The sequence below is a fragment of the Phyllostomus discolor genome, chromosome 2, assembly GCF_004126475.2.
Source record: "Phyllostomus discolor isolate MPI-MPIP mPhyDis1 chromosome 2, mPhyDis1.pri.v3, whole genome shotgun sequence".
Classification (NCBI taxonomy): domain Eukaryota; kingdom Metazoa; phylum Chordata; class Mammalia; order Chiroptera; family Phyllostomidae; genus Phyllostomus; species Phyllostomus discolor.
Genome location: NC_040904.2, coordinates 174,118,871 through 174,136,165, shown reverse-complemented (window position 1 = coordinate 174,136,165; position 17,295 = coordinate 174,118,871). Strand labels below are relative to the sequence as shown.

At 38.4% G+C, this 17,295-nt stretch overlaps 1 protein-coding gene across 1 annotated transcript in view; it reads right to left on the bottom strand.

Moving 5' to 3' along the window:
- The window catches only part of SLC2A13 (solute carrier family 2 member 13), a 281,707-nt gene that overhangs the window by 244,172 nt on the left and 20,240 nt on the right, over positions 1-17,295 (bottom strand). The window lies entirely within an intron of this gene.

The following is a 17,295-nucleotide window of genomic DNA, read 5'->3' as shown; positions in this document are numbered from 1 at the left end:
GGGAAACTGTAGTACCAGTTCCTGTTAAAGACATAACAGAGTAAACAGAACCACAAGAAAAAGTTGTGTTGGTACTGTTTCTGAACATTGTTTAAAAATCTGATTCAATAAAAGTTTGTTTCTTACAGAATAAAAATGTCTATATCAATGAAAATTCACTAGCATGTTTAGTGAAGAGTTTCACTTAGTCAAAAGTGTTTCACCAAAAAACTGCACCTTGGGCCACACAGTGAAACTGGATTCACATACTCCCATGCTGCCACACTGATTCACCACACAGAGCACAGAAGTCTTCTGAGTGCATAAGCTGGCTTACTAAAACTGTTGGAGACCCTTTTAAAGCCCAGAGTCAGAAGTATAAATAACTTCATAACCAAATAACATTAGAAAATCCTGTTGCGATGGGTAAATACCCATGAATCACAGCAGCCTCTCAGTGTGATAACCCAGACAGCAACTAATTAGCTTCCCAGAAGCACATGAAGCTATCTTTTAATAATAATGTTTCTTGAACAAGAAGGATTATGATGTCCTAATTTCATTTTATAAATTATTGCTCTATGATCTCTAAGGAAAGAGCTATGATAAAGAGAAAGAAATTCTGTCCAAACAGTGTCCCTCACCATATCTGTTTCAGTTTTGCTGTCCTGCCAAAGACAGGTGTGTCTGCATTCTTCTGAAGTCAAGTAGGTACAGTTTCCAGGCTGCTAACACTCTAGGATTCAGTTTTGATTTTTTTTCTAAGAGTGCTTTAGCCTAAGGCACCCACAAAACCTGCCGGGTAACTTCAAAGAGCAATAAGCCCCAAAGTGACGAAAATAAACACAACACAAAGTGCTTGCCTGTAACAGAACAGCCAGGCTGTAAGAAAGCTTCCACCTGTGGGGACAACGCCTTGGTGTTCAAAAGCTCTTAGCAGAGCCTTGCGGGTACGTCATCAGCATTTCAATTCAGTGCAGCATCTCATGGCCTAAATGACATTTACATTACTTGAGAGTATTCTACTGATCTGCACATGTCCTTTTTTACTAGTAACTTCTCAGTAGAGTCTGTATCACATTGTTTCTCCAAGCAGGATTACATGCTTATTCACGAGTAATCTCACCTATCTTCTGAAATACAGCCCACCGAAGTGTTAAGCACACACCTTGACCTATGGGATGTATATACAAAACCATGCCCTTTGAACTTATTGTTAATTGATGGGGTTTTATACTAAAAATATTATTCATTAAGGAAAATTTGGAAACTATAGGTAAGAAACAAGGTAAATAAAAACCGCACTATCCATAGATAACCACTATTAAAATTTGGTCATAACTTGCAGTATTTTTTCCATAAGTCTGTGGTTTTAACTTATTATATTGTATTTTTTTCTCTTTAAATAAATTTTTTTCTCAAAAAGGGGTTTCAAACTTCTTCCATAAACTAGATGCCAAGTAGGTGTAAGATACAAGGCACTAAGTTGACTCCACACCAATGAATGTACAACATGCTCTGTAAGCCAAAGAAAACATCCAAACTAGGCACCTCCCTATGTAGCCGTGTACAACAATCTGGATGCTTGCCAGTTTGGCACCTCAGTAATAAAGATCATTTTAAGTAACAATATACTATTCCAGCATTCAGATGAAGAGAAGTGGCGTTCCTAGAACACACAGATGAAGAGGGCAAGAAAAGGGCAGAGAAGGAAAGATTCTCTTGACGGGCAGAGATGGCAAGTTAAGAAATTAATAAGTATGGAAGAAAGTCCTTGAAACAGCACTTAGAGGTTATAAGGGAAAAACAGCTGTGTGAAATGCCACAAAAGCAGAAGCGGTATGTTTTCATACCGGACAAATGGAATGCAGACAGGTTAATAAGAAATCAATACATTTTCCCCAAGGCAGTAAATTTAGCAAACAGGAACATAAGTGGTGCTTTGTCATATTTAGCTCTATGTGACATCTAGAGGTAAATGTTTAAGGACACCAATGTGGACCTAAACAGGAGCTCAAGGCCTATGCATCACCCCAGTACAGACTGTAATTGAATAGGTATAGACAGAATATACAAGAAACATGTACAGATAAGCCCAGGGCTAGAATTTGGTTGCAGAAATCCTCATGCAATAGGTATAAAGAATTGAGAAGTAGAACAGAAGAAACTATTAAAGGAAATACTAACATAGCAAAGTAATATAGGAATGCAACACACACACGCCCAAAAATACTTTTAAGCTGCACAATATAAGGCCTAGTCTTGCCTAAAAAGCAGGAACAGAGAATAACGAGATGATGGCTTAACTAAAAAGACAATGGAGTGAAATTGAACAGGGAAATAGGCAGGATAAGGAAGGATGGCAAAACCACTAAAAATTAACAGAATATATAAATAAGTATATAAAGTAAATACCAATTGAAGGCAGTAAATAACAAAAGTAAAGCTGGGTAAAATCTGAGAAAGCGTGGAACATCAATTTCAGATGCTGTCCAAGAATGGAGAGCAAAGGAAATTAAAATAATAAAAGATATTGTTGAAAAAGAAACCATTATAAAGTAAATAAATAGGTCCAAGGGTAGTAGGTAGTAACAGCTAGAGGCATCCTGTTTTGCACACTTAACAAAATGATTTTTGGGGGAGGGCGGGGGTGCAGCAAGAAAATCCCAGTTTATCTGCACAGCAACAACCACCGGGCAACATGAAATGCCACAGAGCAACAGCTGCAGACAACTGGAAGAAAATGCTGTGATCCGAGTATTTTATATCTTGACAGGTCATACAATCTCACAACCAAACAGCATTAGAAAATCCTGTTGCAATGGGTAAATATCAGAATATACACAACTCAACAACTATTTTTGAAAGTGATAGGGGCTTAAGACTTGGGAAAATTTAGCTTAAGGTAGTCATAAATCTAGCAAGTAATGTGTATGTTAAGTTTTTGTTTCAGTAACTACAGATAAGGCCTATCTTGGCGCCTAAGAATAAGCAGATGACCTCTTGGAGATGTCTGTACCAGGAAGAAGCAAGCGACTACCCTTCCCCCTTGGAGGCAACTGTTGAATTTCAAAGTCTTTCGCTGACACCTTGTTTGCCCTCCCCCAACCCCCTTATAAAAGATCTGGCTGGGAAAGAGAGAGGAGATGGTTTGTTAGGGTATGAACCCGCCATCTTCTCGGATCACCGGCCATCTGAATAAAGCGCCTATAAAAGACTCAATCACTGTCATTGCTTATTGGATTTGGTAGTGACAGGCAGCCCGAACGCCGGTGTCTTTTCCGGTTACAAAAGCACCTCTAAAAACACCTAGATTAACAACAACAGCTTAAAGGATAGGGAAGTTTTGATATCAACCATTCAGAGAATCTGCCCCTGACTTAGTCTGGACCGCAGAAATCTGAGTGAGTAAACCACTGAGCGCTCCCCGGCTCTTCTCCTTCCCCATGTCCAAGTAACACACTGCTGGAGCCCCACGGAGAGAACCGCTTGGCTTGCCTGACAATCACTTCAAAGCATCAACTGGTCTTTTTCTGTCCCAGAACTTGGTAACACAATGGGTAACAATGGGTAAACATTTTACTTGGTTAGGGCATAATGCCTGAATAATTATTTTAAATTTCTCTCTACCTAATATTTTTAAATGTTCAAAGAGGCACAGAATCATAGAATAGCATAATGCCCAAGCAGAGATCTCTACTGATGATTTCCTGTGTCTCTAAAAGGTAGACGAAGTGACTCAGGCCTTTGAGTTTTGTAAAGTGGTAAAACATCTAAACCACCAACCAACCGATATCTTTCTTGGCCTCTTCTAATTATCTTCCCACCTAGAGTATATGAGTATCTCTGTGCACCTTACATGTAAAAATCAGTATAAAGAAGTAAAACCATTACCAGGTGAAATGAAGAGGAAAAAGTCTCATTTTTAAGATCTACAATGATACACAACATAATTTTCCATGCTTTTCTATAATAATCCATGGTACTCCTGGGAATCTGTAACAAAAGTGTAAACATTTGATGAGTAACACAGCCAAGTTAACTTCCATTTCCTTTTATTACTCAAAAGCATGGAATTATTTTCTACATGTATACTTTTAGCACTTATTTTCCAAGATACTTTTGACACAAGAAATGAAGAATTTGCTAAAAAGCTTTGGTAAGAATGAGAACAAGCCACAGTAACATGAAACACAAAGTCTGCTCCTAGGAGCTCTGGCTCTGTGTCATCGGGCTGCAGGGAAGTGAGGTCACTCCGATGATAAAAGGGAATGGGGTGGAGGAGAGAGGGAAAAATCTTTAGGTTCCCTTTAGTACACAGTCAAGTTTATTTCAATAAACAAAGCAAATTTTATATTTTGTTCTTCAGTACACCAGGAATATATACATAATTCAAAGAGTGTTTAGTTGATCCCTTGAAATGGTAGGTGTCATTCATGGTGAAACATTAATTAACCTTTTCTAAGACTGTTTCTCATAAGGTCTGAAGAGACTATAGGGATCCTCGACATTTATGAAAGGTGATACACAGGATGCCTATAAATATGGCTCACTGCCACTCTTAGAAACTCAGTGTCCCAGTGATGAGACAGGCCAGCAACAGGCATATATAACCACCATTTTTCAGGTATCTATTTTACATGTTCTGTTATAGAGATATTTCTGCATTCACCCCTCTGAACAACTTTTACCTCAAGAAATGAGATATAGCCGTACATTTCAATAACTAAAAACTCTCCTAGTAAAGTTTTGTACATTGAGTGCTCTACTATTTGTGACATTTCAATTTTAAAGCTAAAATATAGACTGAAAGCTCAGTTCCAGGACTACTTTCCAGAACTTTCACAAACACTGTTCCCCGCTACTTGCTTGACACCTAGATTTTTTTCCCCTCTGACAGACAGGAGAACAAGGAAATATCCCTGCCGACAATCCACTGAAGCGTCATGTCTACATCTACGTTAGTATAAAACCGGGGGGAAGAAGCTGATGCTATGTCTATTCAGAACACACAGCCGCTATGAAAAGGGTTTTATTTTTTCACTCCCAAGTCAGTGCATCAAAACCCTCTCGCCCAGGAGCTTGCCAGCAACTTCACACTAATTGCACCATTGCCATAGCGATGAAAGGACTACAGCCACACATGTCCGTTTGGACTACCAAAAGCCTGGGCTATTTATACCTGAAAGATGACCCCAAGAAAGTCATAGAGGACAGACTAATTATTTTAGCTCTGCAATTCCAAAAATGTGGAAGACTTGACTTCACTCTGATGTATTCAGCTTAACTCAGGAAAACAATGACTATGTAATTTCATGAACTATTTTTTCCGTTTTGATAAAACTAAATATCCATGCTTAGACAATATATTAAATATTGGGTTATTTTTCTCCAGTGGACTTTGTATTAAAAAATCTTCAGTATCAATTATAAATATACTTTAAAATATCAGTCTATTTCTCACAACAGGAAGACCTTAAATTTTTAACATATACGTTTCAAAAGTAAATAATAAATGTGATTTTGATGTATTTTTTCCTAAATAAAAATACCTAGCATGGAGTAATTACTTATTGATGAAAGGAGGAAGGAAAGAATAAGAATGACAATAATTCTCAAAAGTCTCATGGATCCCCACCGTGCCACTGTTTCTCAAGATCAAGAGAATCTCACTCCCAGGAAGTGTCCCACCACTTTCCACTTCATTAAGTCACCAAAATAAGAATTCATTATATAAGCCAGTCATATCTCATAGTAATATCGCAGCATATTAGGTTTCCATCAGAACAAATATGACAAAACATTTCATCAGGACTCTTAATATTCCATCAGGGATGCTCTCTGAGGCTGTCATAAAATACCGATGTGTTAGTGGTGAAAAACACAGGAGGGATGCTGGTGAATCATTAGTCATATTACCAGAAATCCTTCAAAAACCTGCACTTACATGGCTAAATAATTAAATCAGAACTTACTAAAATAAACTTCACTATAAAACTGTTTCAAAGAAAAAGTAACTTTTTCCTTAAACTCTTTAAAAACTAAACAGTGATACAATCATAATTAAATGACAAAACAATCCCTTATTTTTTGTTCACAATATAATTCACTTAGTAAATATTATGTATGGTGTATACAGATGATACTGGGAGGTTATAACTCAATCTTGAAAAGCTCACAAGCTAGCTAAAAGACTATAAAGTGGATTACTAATATTCAAGTGAGACAAAGAAAAATAAAGGTAACTGTAGTCCAAGGTAGGTTTCAAAAGCAGGATTATCAACATGAAAATAAATTGCTGAGATTATACAATAATTATACAGTAGTCCCACCCCATCTGGGGTTTTGCTTTCTGTGGTTTCGATTTCCGGCGGTCAACCACAGTCAAAAAATATTAAATAGAAAAATTCAGAAATAAACAATTCACAAGTTTTAAATTGAGTGTCATTATGAGTAATGTGATGAAGTCTGGGACCATCCCACTCCACCCCACCTGGAACCTAAATCATCCCTTTGTCAGAGTCCCCACACTCTCCACCCCGTCTACACTCCCCACCACAAGAGACACAGCCACCACAGTTATCAAATGGAATGTCCCCATATCTCATCACTTGCATTCAAGAGACCTTATTTTACTTAATAATGCCACACTGATATAGAGTATTACTGTAATGATTATTACAATTGTTATTCTACTTTATTACTAGTTATTGCTATTAATCTTACTGTGCCTAATGCCTAATTTATAACTTAAATTTTATCACAGGTATGTACATATAGGAAAGAACATAGTGTGTTTGTGTGTGTACATATAGATATAGGTATAGATACAGAGAGACACAGATATGGTTTGTACTACCTGTGGTTTCAGACATCCACGGGGGTCTTGGAACACATCACTAAATAAGAGGGGGCTACTGCAGAGCCTTCTAGCTATTTTACTAACATACTCATATTTCTCTGCTACCCCTTAAAGCCTGACCATTTATATTGTCTATTAGGATTCTATAAAAACTCTATATGGCCTAGACACTTTATAACTCCTAAAATGCAACCTGAAGTAACGCAAAAAGCCAAATAATTTTAAGAAGAATATTTAATTTTGATCTTACATTACAAAATTTAACCACAAGAGGCAAAATGAACTAGAAGATGAACAATAACAATTTCCTGAACGCCTACTACCAGCCAGATTTTACGTACATGCTTTCTTTTTAATTCTCACAACCATACTTTGAAATAGCCATTGTTAGCCCCATTTTAAAACTAGCTACAGACTCAGAAGCTTGAATGAGAAGAACAAAATACCCAACCACACACAGTTACTAATGGCAAGACTATCTGATCTGAGTACCCATGCTTATGTAGCCAAAAAGTCTCTCTGCAGGCATTGGTACGCGGCCCACTTTTCAAAAGGGTTTTAGGAAACGTACACATTAAAAACAATTTAGGAAAGCACAGGGGCACACACACAAAATTAAATGGAGATGTCTAATGGATGTAACTAAACATAGACATTTGACATTAAATATTTACTAAAGTAACTTTAAGTCCTTACAACCAGAGTCTCAGTTAAGAGGTCTGGCCAGAAAATTTTCGGCCCACATCTCATGATACATAAAGCAGTGAGTGGGAAGACGAGCTGCACTCAGTGTAATTAATATTCAGTTAATGGCTCCAGAGCCAGCTATAAAACAAATCCATAGACATTTCTTCCAATCTTGCTTACCTAAGATATTACTACTCTATAGCAAAACTGAGTATTACATGAGCCTCTGGTCAAAGAATTAACATGCACTTTTTTATGAAATGACAGAGTAGCAAAAGCTTTCAGCTCCTTAAAACTTCACGTAATGAACATTCAGTAAGAGAAATGCCTCACTGTGGTGCAGAGGTAGAATTAAGATGACAATGAGCACTAATAATCCATCATAAAGACACAGAAAACACAAGGAGCCTGTCATAGAGCTGAAGACACAAAACACACAATCAGTTAATAATGCATCCCGATATGTGTGAAGTGAACACTAATGACAGGAAGTGCTCCTGAAGCTGTAGGTGGGGGAAGGTCACTTTGGGTCTGTCAGGCAGTTTCATGGAAGAACCAGGCTTGCAAGTAAAAAGGAGGTCAGTTAATGAAAGGGAAATTACTACCTGTTAATGAGTAGTTACCACAGCCACGTAACTGTCAAAAGCTAAATGTCCAAGTTGGGGGTGGGGCGTCTTCTTTTTTATAGAGTCAGAAGATTTAAAAACCCTAAAGACTTAGCTTTAATTCTCCTAAGGAAATTAATTTCAAACTACTACAGCAAATCACATTCGCTTTGTGGCGTATGGAGAGAACAAAGAATTTGGACTTCAGTAATAGACAATATCCAATTTGTAGCTCAGCCAACTTACATTTGACTGTAACCATGGCAAATTATTTAACCTATCTGGTTTACCCATCTACAATATGTGGGTGAGAACATTAGCCCAAGAAGCTGTAGGGTTCGGTTAGACAACAGACTGGGGAAAGTGCAAGTGCTCATTTTAATATCTAAATTCTCTAAAGTCAAATTCTAAGTCTGAATTAATTTTCTGCTTTTTGTATTTCAGAATGGTTTCAGTGATTTTAATCTTTAATAACAAACTGGGACTGTTCTTTAAATACAGTAAACATGGTTAATATTATTTTTAAAATCCTATTTTAACCAGCTCTTTTTATTTACAGACCAGTACTAATTCTATGGAATCAGTAGTAGCTTCTAATATCCTTCTACCATCTCCCTAAACATAACTTTCTATTATTTTTCTTATTTCTTCTAATATTAATTATTAATTTATTACATGTCTATCCAGGTCACCAAATTTATGTTGTTGGTGACACACAAAAGAAACTAGAAACACTGAAGTTAGTATGTTTCCGCAGATTTCTTTTCTCTCCCCAACTTTACATTACTCAAAGAATGTCTGTCATACTAACTTTTTCATTGGATTTCTCTCTTCTCTCCCCTTGACTGTATAGCTTCACACACAAGATGCTTCTAGTGAAAACTGTTTGTTCTCATTATAATGATCACGTATTCTGTTCCCGAGAGAGTTTAACCTTCTGAATATGAGGTACTTTTCTAAATTTAAAAATAATTATGGAAGTAGTAATGTACCAAATGGAAAGATAGGTATAATGAATATATCTCGAAGTAATTACTTAATCTGAGTTTTCCCATTTTTGGTTTTTCTGGTCCAAACTCGAAGTGACCCAAAGACAGAACCCGGGCGTGGGGGAAAGGCTACAGAAGGGCTAAGAAATGCCTGAGGAGCCAGTAGGTGGCCGCAGCGTGCACCTGCAGGGCACTGGATCCCAGTGAACAAATGACTTAAGACCAGCCATGTCCAGGGCTGTCTAGACAAAAAGGGCAGAGAGAGAGAGTCTTTTTATACATTTATGTCTCTGATGAATGCTTAATGTGTAAGATAATTATGTGCTTCACAGACATATAAGTAATAAAAAATGAAGTATAAGGAGAACCTACAGTAAGTTTGCAAATATTAGGTACTTAAAATCTGTTGAAAAGGAGGAAGGAAAAATAGAATTTATCTAAGATATCAAAGTATTTATGGTATCCACTAGGAGAAATATTATATTCAAAAAAGGATGCATAGCTTAAATAAAGAAACTGCATATTATACATATTCATTAAATGTTTCTAAACAATCCTTTTGATGGTATTCAGTAATAAAGTTAATTCTTTTTTGTAGCCATTCAATAAGATGAAATGGTAAATGTGTAAAAAATTATATGAATTTTACATGTCAGACAATATGAACAAAAAAAGTCAGGAAAGAAACTTTCCTGGACTATGCTGTCTAATATAATGGCTGGTATTTCTGTACTAGTACATTTTACTTTAACCCATTAGCAACTACTAAATTAGAAGCATCTAGAGATATTATTCTGCTTCCATGGAAATGTAGAATATATGGATTAACTAGGCCTGTGGTGAGAAAAGAGGAAAGAATGGTACCTACCTTCCGCGGGAAGTAGTTTCTGTAATACAACGCTATCAATGTATCCATATAACATATAGTGTGTTATCCATTTAATAAACATCCCAGGTTTTAAAATCTCCTAGTCATTTACCACTTAAATATTTTTCAGAAAAGGCATTAGTCAGACATTTTTCACTGGCTATAACTTAAATTTTGGATTAAAACCAACAGGTATCACATTAAATAACTACTGTGCATCCCTAATTTTATATGCTCATTATTTACATGTAATGAGTTTAAGAGAGCTATTTGTAATCATCACGAGAGCTAAACTATTATTATGGCTCCTTTCCCTAAGAGGTGGTTTATAAACAAATTCTTGGCTGAAGGGATCCAAACACCAATGCTATTATAAATCACGGTAATAAGACTGTACCCTCAGGAGGTGTAAATGAAACAACGTAAACTTGTCAGCTGCATTATTAGTAGTTTGAATGAGGATGTTAACACAAGGTGAACTGGTCTATATGAAACCTAAGGTGGAAAAGAAAAAGCCAAAGTGAGGAACTTTCAATGTGCTTCTTAAAGAATTCCCCGACAAACCACTGAAAGACTTAGTGTGGCTTGGTAGATTTCTCCTTATGTGGGTAATAGAAGGAAAATGCACATTTAAATATCACCAACTATATTCCAGGTACACTAAGTCCCTTTGTACTGACTGTCAATTCACCAAGCAACTTTCCATAAGGAAGAGTGGGATCCTTCCTTATGAGAGGAGAGACAGAACAAAAAAACTCCAAAACACTGACTAGCAAAAGTGAGCACTTCAATTCACTTGGCTCTTACTCTTGTCCTTACTTCACAAGAGGTATGGGGTTCTTCCTCCATCTGCTCTGAGTTGGCTTAGTGGGAATCAGCACCCTTAAGCCTAATCAACTCAGTAAGAATGGGGATAAATCAACTTTAAGACTTAAAAATTGGGGGCCACAATATAGACACTTGAGACCCCACTGAAGTTAATGCCATCCTCTGAGATCCTATTTGAACAGTCATTCTACAGTTTCCCTTCAATGTCAATCTTCTCAAGCTCCATACAAAGTATTTCTTCCTTGATGTGACTGTAATAACTACTTTCCTTCACATCTGGACATCCTTCCCCCCTTCCAACTTTATTTTTTATTCCCAACAACCTAAAAGAATAAAATCTATTTGGCAAAGGAATCCCATACATTATCATCTCAACTGATACTTAGGATTACCTTCTGAGATAAGCAGGACCCATTAACAACCCAATTTTATGTGAGGAAACCCCACAGGTTACATGCAGTAATTCAACGTATGGGTTAGAGCTGTGGTTCCCACCTGGGGACAATTCCTCCACCCTCACATCCCCAAGGGAAGTGGCTCCTTTAGTATTTTATAGCAGAGCTGCCAGCAATGAATACACTTAGCTTTCTCCACTGAGAATGCCTTCCTTTCGCCTTCATTCCTGAGACAGGGGTTTTCACTAGATATCAAGTTCTTCACCAATAGCTTTTTCAGTACATTGAAGGTTTTCTTCCTGTTTCCTGGCCTCCATGATTCTGACAAGATATCCACAACCATTTGAGTCATGGGTCCCTTGCGTATATACTATGGGGTTATTTTTTTTCCTCACTGATTTCAAGTTTTTTTAAATATTTGCTTTTCAAAAGTTTGATTACAATGTAGCTGAACCTGTCTTTCTTTGCATTGCTACTGCTTGAATCAGAGTTTCTTGGATCATGAAGTTTCTCTTTCACCAAATTTGAGGAGTTTTCAACCATTATTTCTTCAGTTATTTTTTCCTGCACCCAACGCCTTCCCCTCTTCTTCTGGATTCCAATGTCACAAATTTTAGACCCTCTAATGTACCGTAGGTCCCTAAAGCTTGCATTAATTTTTTTTCAATTTTTCTCTTTGATATAATTTCTACTGTTTGAATACTTTCTATTGATCTTAAATTAAATTTACTGACTCTTCCATTATGTTCCCTTCTGCTGCTAGGCCCACACAAAATAGTTTTTAATTTCACATGTGGTTATTTTTCAGTGCTGAAATGTCCATTTTGATCTTTTTTAGAGTTTCTAGTTTTCTAAGAGATGCTATTTGCCAGAGTGTTCTCTCTGACCTCTTACATTACGGCTATAAAAGCTGCATTAAATTCTTTGATAAATCCATCATCTAGGTCATCTTACAATTAGCACCTTTTGATTTTTCCTTTGAGAATTGGTTTGATTTACCTGGTTCTTTGTATGTCCAGTAATTTTGGATTATATTCGGCACATAATATTATGTTGTGAGTCTCTGGGTTCTGTTACAAAGTCCTTTAGTGACTGTTATTTTTTGTTCGTTTGAACAATCAACCACCAAGTTAGGCTCAAGGCACCAGTTCTGCCCTATGTTCTACAGGAGATATTTCAATGCCAATTAAGTTTTTGATAGCGTATGTTATTTGGGCTATTTAGGGGACAGTCTGGGACTAGAACAGCAGTTTATACTAAAGTTCAATTCTCAAAAACCTTGTATGCCCCTGTGGGTTTGGTCTATGGATGTGCAGCTTAGGGGTGAGCTTGTGACTTGTGTCCCTCTATACACAAATTAGGGATCCTCTTTTTCAGTCCTCTCCTCTCTAGGATTTCTGACGCTCTCTGGCTCATAGGGACCCCATTTCCCAATCCACCATCTAGAAGTCCAGGGTTTCCATCAAAACTTGAATCTTTCACACTGCCATGCAGTTCCACGTACCTGGGACTGCCCTTGGGGCACAGTGGCAAGAGAAACAAGAGAGAAAAACACCAGTGACTCCTCACACACTGTCTGGACCCCAGTGACCCCCTTCTGTCTCTGCCCCTTGGTGCTCACCCCACTGCTACCCCCATGGCAGCGGGGAAACCCTGTGCCTGGGGCTGGCCCGAGGCAGGGCCAGGAGAGAGCAAAGGGGGCAAATAGGTTATTTCTTCCACATCCCCTGGCTTAAGGGGGTGGTAGTGTTCCCTTTCTCAGTCCTCCAGCTAGAGAGAGCGGATGTATCTGAAGTCTTTTCTGCAGTTGTCCACAGAGCAGTTTTAGGGCTCCGCCCACTCTCAGCTCAAAACCAGAAAATGAAGTGGAAAAACACAAACAGTAAATTCACTGCCATCTCAGTCTTCCAATGTTGACTTCCCTCCCCTGCCATCATTTATTTACTTTTTTTAGGGTTCTCAGCTGCATTTTGCATTATTTCCAGAGCTTTTAGCTGTACTCAGTGGAGAGACAGGATGTAGAGGACTCACTCCATTTGACTAGCATCAGAGATCACTCATCATATTTTGAAATGCAACTGTTTTCCTTACAACACAATAGTACAGCCACAAATATAAAACTGGGAGGCAGGAGAAGACATTCCAACAATATCAGTAAAAATTAAGCACTCAGGATATGGGGAATTGGGCCAAACACTCTTTAACTAATATGTTTAAATGTACCTAATTAAAGATGAAGTGCGTGTCTGGCAGGGCAATGGCAAAATACCCATCTATTTTAAGACATTGTAAAAATAATCAAACAGGAAACTTCAGACCTAGTTTGTGCTTTCTTCTCCATCTTCAATACACACGAATACCTCTGAATACTAGCAGCAGGCTCTTAAGTATTCACTGGTGTGTTCCACCACCAATAACTACTGCGAAACCATGTCAGTTGGCTTAGAATTGTGTGGTCTATGAAAACACAAAGCCACTTTTCAATGCAACAGCTTTCCATTAAAAAACACTCTTTCAAAGACGGTACTCTTCAGCTTCAACAAGATGCCTTAAATAACAAGAAACACAAAAATAGCCAGCAAAGGCAGGCTTGCTCTTGAGCCAACAGAGTTGGCTCAAATAACAAAGCTCAACCAAAGTCAGGTCATTCAGCTGAAGAGCCGTCTGGAACTGAGCACCAGTTTTCAATGGAGGGAAACAGCAGTCTGTTAAAAAGTCAAAATGTTTCAGAGAGGCACAAAAGGACTCACTATAGGACAGCACCAGACTTAAAGCCTCATTTTCATAATGAAAGCCTCATTTCCAAAATTATAAACTGTTAAATAGGTTATGAGACTAGGATTGAGTGCTCGCTCTCTCATTCGCTCCCTCTGCCTGCCTCTCTCTCTCTGTCCTGCTACACCCTGGTTTTCTGTCCACATCACATTGAGAAAGGGGCCTGAGTAGGTAGCAGATTAAACCTCAATGCTCCCTTTTCTTTCCTCTCATCCAGTTAATGAAGCTGCAGTGCTAGAAGCAACTTTGCCCAAAACCTAATAAAATTCCCTACTTTACAGGAAAGAAAGCAAGCTAAGAGAGGTTAAGCGACTCGTCCAAAATGACATGTTTCAGTAAAGGGTTAAAGCAAGACCACAGCACAGGGTTTCCCTGAGTCACATCTCAAGCTCCTCCCACTGCCCCAGGCTGCCCTCTAAGCAAGAGCAGAAACTGGGACCCTTCCAAAGCAACTGCACCTGGAGATGCTCACCTGGGTGCTCACCCAGGCACCAGTAACACACGCGCCAGCAGTCAAAATGCAAGGGGCCTAGGAGAGGCATTTTTTTAAATCTCCCTGCCCCACCTGATCTCACCTTGTTCTGAATAATGTAAGTCGAAGCCTTCTCATTCTATCTACTCATTAAAATAAATAAAAGTAAACACTTTTTGCTGTGATAAAAGTAAATGTGTCTTTTCCCTTGGTGCCATTTGTTTTCTTAACCAGGGGCCACCCAACACACGGCAGAATTAAACCTCAAGTGGGAAAGAAGACAGGCCCTCAAACAAGGAGTCAATGTCCATTCTCCTGTTTCATCCCTCTAGGTAAGAAATATTTTATTTCCCCCCATTGGTTAAAAACACCACCTGCTTTTCCTTATTACATCAACAGCAGAAGATAATCCAGACAATTCAGTTAAAAGATAAACAGAAACCAAGAGGAAAAAACAAAAGAGGCACTGTTGCCCTCGTCCACAAGCAGAAAGACCTGTAACAAGAACAGGGCATTCCAGGTGCCAGGACCCAGCCGATGGGCAGAGTGAACGGGTCAGGTGCGCCTCTAAAGCCCAGGACGATCCCAGTTTGTTCCCTTGACTGAACACTGCGATACGTGTCTGGACCAACCTGACAACTTGAGAGGATGACCTGTTAAGCTGGTCCTCTCTTTCAGTCACCAAAAGCCAGTCCCAGAAAATAAGATTCTGTGTCATCCCAAGAGGTAAAACTAGGCCTCGAGACAGGACATCACAACCAATTCTACAAACGCCACATTTCCCCTCCCTACTGCTGCCTTAGCCCTGAAGGTGGAGGTGAATACACATCCCTTCCTCAGGCTGATTTCATCAGACACCAGATTGTTTTCTCTGGTTACTGGTGCCTCGGCCACACGCACACACATCTACACACACACCCCCTCCTCAACACTCCATGTCCCTCATTACCATCTCTGGCTGCAGTTTTCGTTCAGAAGTACTGACCAAAAATGTAAAAGCAAACAGTAAATATTTTTTAAGTAAATGCTAATATCTAACTGGCTTTCCAAAGACCCCTGACACATGTTTCTAAGACTTGGAAGCTACTGTTCAGGAGCATAACTTGAGTTTCGGAATGCAGCACATCTATAGCACTTGGTAAATCTCTTCTTTCTTTCCCTCTCCACTTTCTCTTCCATTCTCACTCACGTGGCCATATCAGCTGCATTAATACTTTACGAAATATGAGATCAGTTTAAACTTTAAATTAAAAGAAACGAAGTTCTTAGATCCATATGGCCTTCCAATGACCTCCTTCTTCTACATGAAAGTTACCTCCAGCAGAAACATGTCCACACATTTGTCCTTCCTTCTAGTCTTTTTCTTTCCAATGCTCTTATTCACTTATTCTACTAGTATTTGCTAAATGCCTACTATGTGCCAGAAGCTGCAATAGCCTCTGGGATGGATAAAAAATAATAATGAAACATTGTCCCTGTCCCTGAGGAACTCAGATCTCACTGGCGAGCAGAGAAAGCCAACACTACCAGGTATTTATGTATATACCAGGTACCTTTATATAATGCTACCTAATTTAATACTCATAAAACCACTATAAAGTAGATACTGTCTTCTTTATCATTAATGCTGAGAAACCAAGGATTCAGAAAGGGTCAGTAAATCACAAGTTCATGGAGCAACTCACACTACAATCAATATAAATATCCTTTTACACTGTTTCACTGAGGTAGATACATGGTAGACATGTTAAAATTAAAATGCAATAGTGGTAACTTAATAGCCACCATTTGTAATGTATTTATTATACACCAGGCACTGTTCTACGAGCTCTCTGTACAGTTTGTCTTAATTACTTCTCATACCAACTCTGTGAAACAAGAATTCTGTTAGCATCCCTAAACCGCACTGTGGAGAGGTTAAAAGTCCAGACGCTGCGGTTAAACCTCCAGGTTCACATCTCACCTCCACAACTTGCTAGATGTATGTCCTTCATTAAGTTATTTAATCTCCCTGTATCTAAGGTCTCATCTGCGCAACATGGGAAACACAGTGTTTTATCGTATGAAGATTAAATGAGTTAAACATTAGCATTCCTTGAACAATGGCTAAGGGAAGAAATATATTTCAAGAAGAAACAGCGCAAGTTGGCTGCATTAGAAGTCTACATGATTCCACTTATATGAGGTATCTAAATCAAACTCATAGGAGAGAAAAGTGCAACAGTGGCTGCCGTGGGCTGGAGGGAGGAGGGAATAGGGCACTGCTAATCAATGGGCATAAATGCTCTCTCCCCTCCCTTTTCTCTCTCTCTCCCCTCCCTTTTCTCTCTCTCAAATCAATAATTTTTTAAAAAATCTATAAATGCTCTTATTAAAAAAAAGTGGAACAGTTAAAGATAAAAAGTCCCGAAGTATAGGCAGTTCTTACTCTAAAAAACAAATTGCTTGGTGGCACTTGAATATTCCAAAATTTAAAAACATGACATGTAAATTGATTTTATTAGATTATTTTAAAATTGCTACCTTTCTGGCTTACCTCAGCTTTACCTATTATGAGGAATTACTGGATTGGCCAAAAGTCTGTATGGACTTTTCCATGAAATAAGACACATTTTTCATTTTCATAAATAACTTTATTGCTTTGGATATTTCGAGTATGTCAGCTATCTCCCACATGGGATGACGTTGATGATTCTCAGTTAATGTCTCAATTTGATCTCTATGAACTTCAGCTGGGCTACCTGACCGTGGAGCATCGTCCAATGAGAAATCTCCAGCACGAAACTTCGCAAACCACTTCTGACACGTTCGATCAGTGACAGCACCTTCTCCATC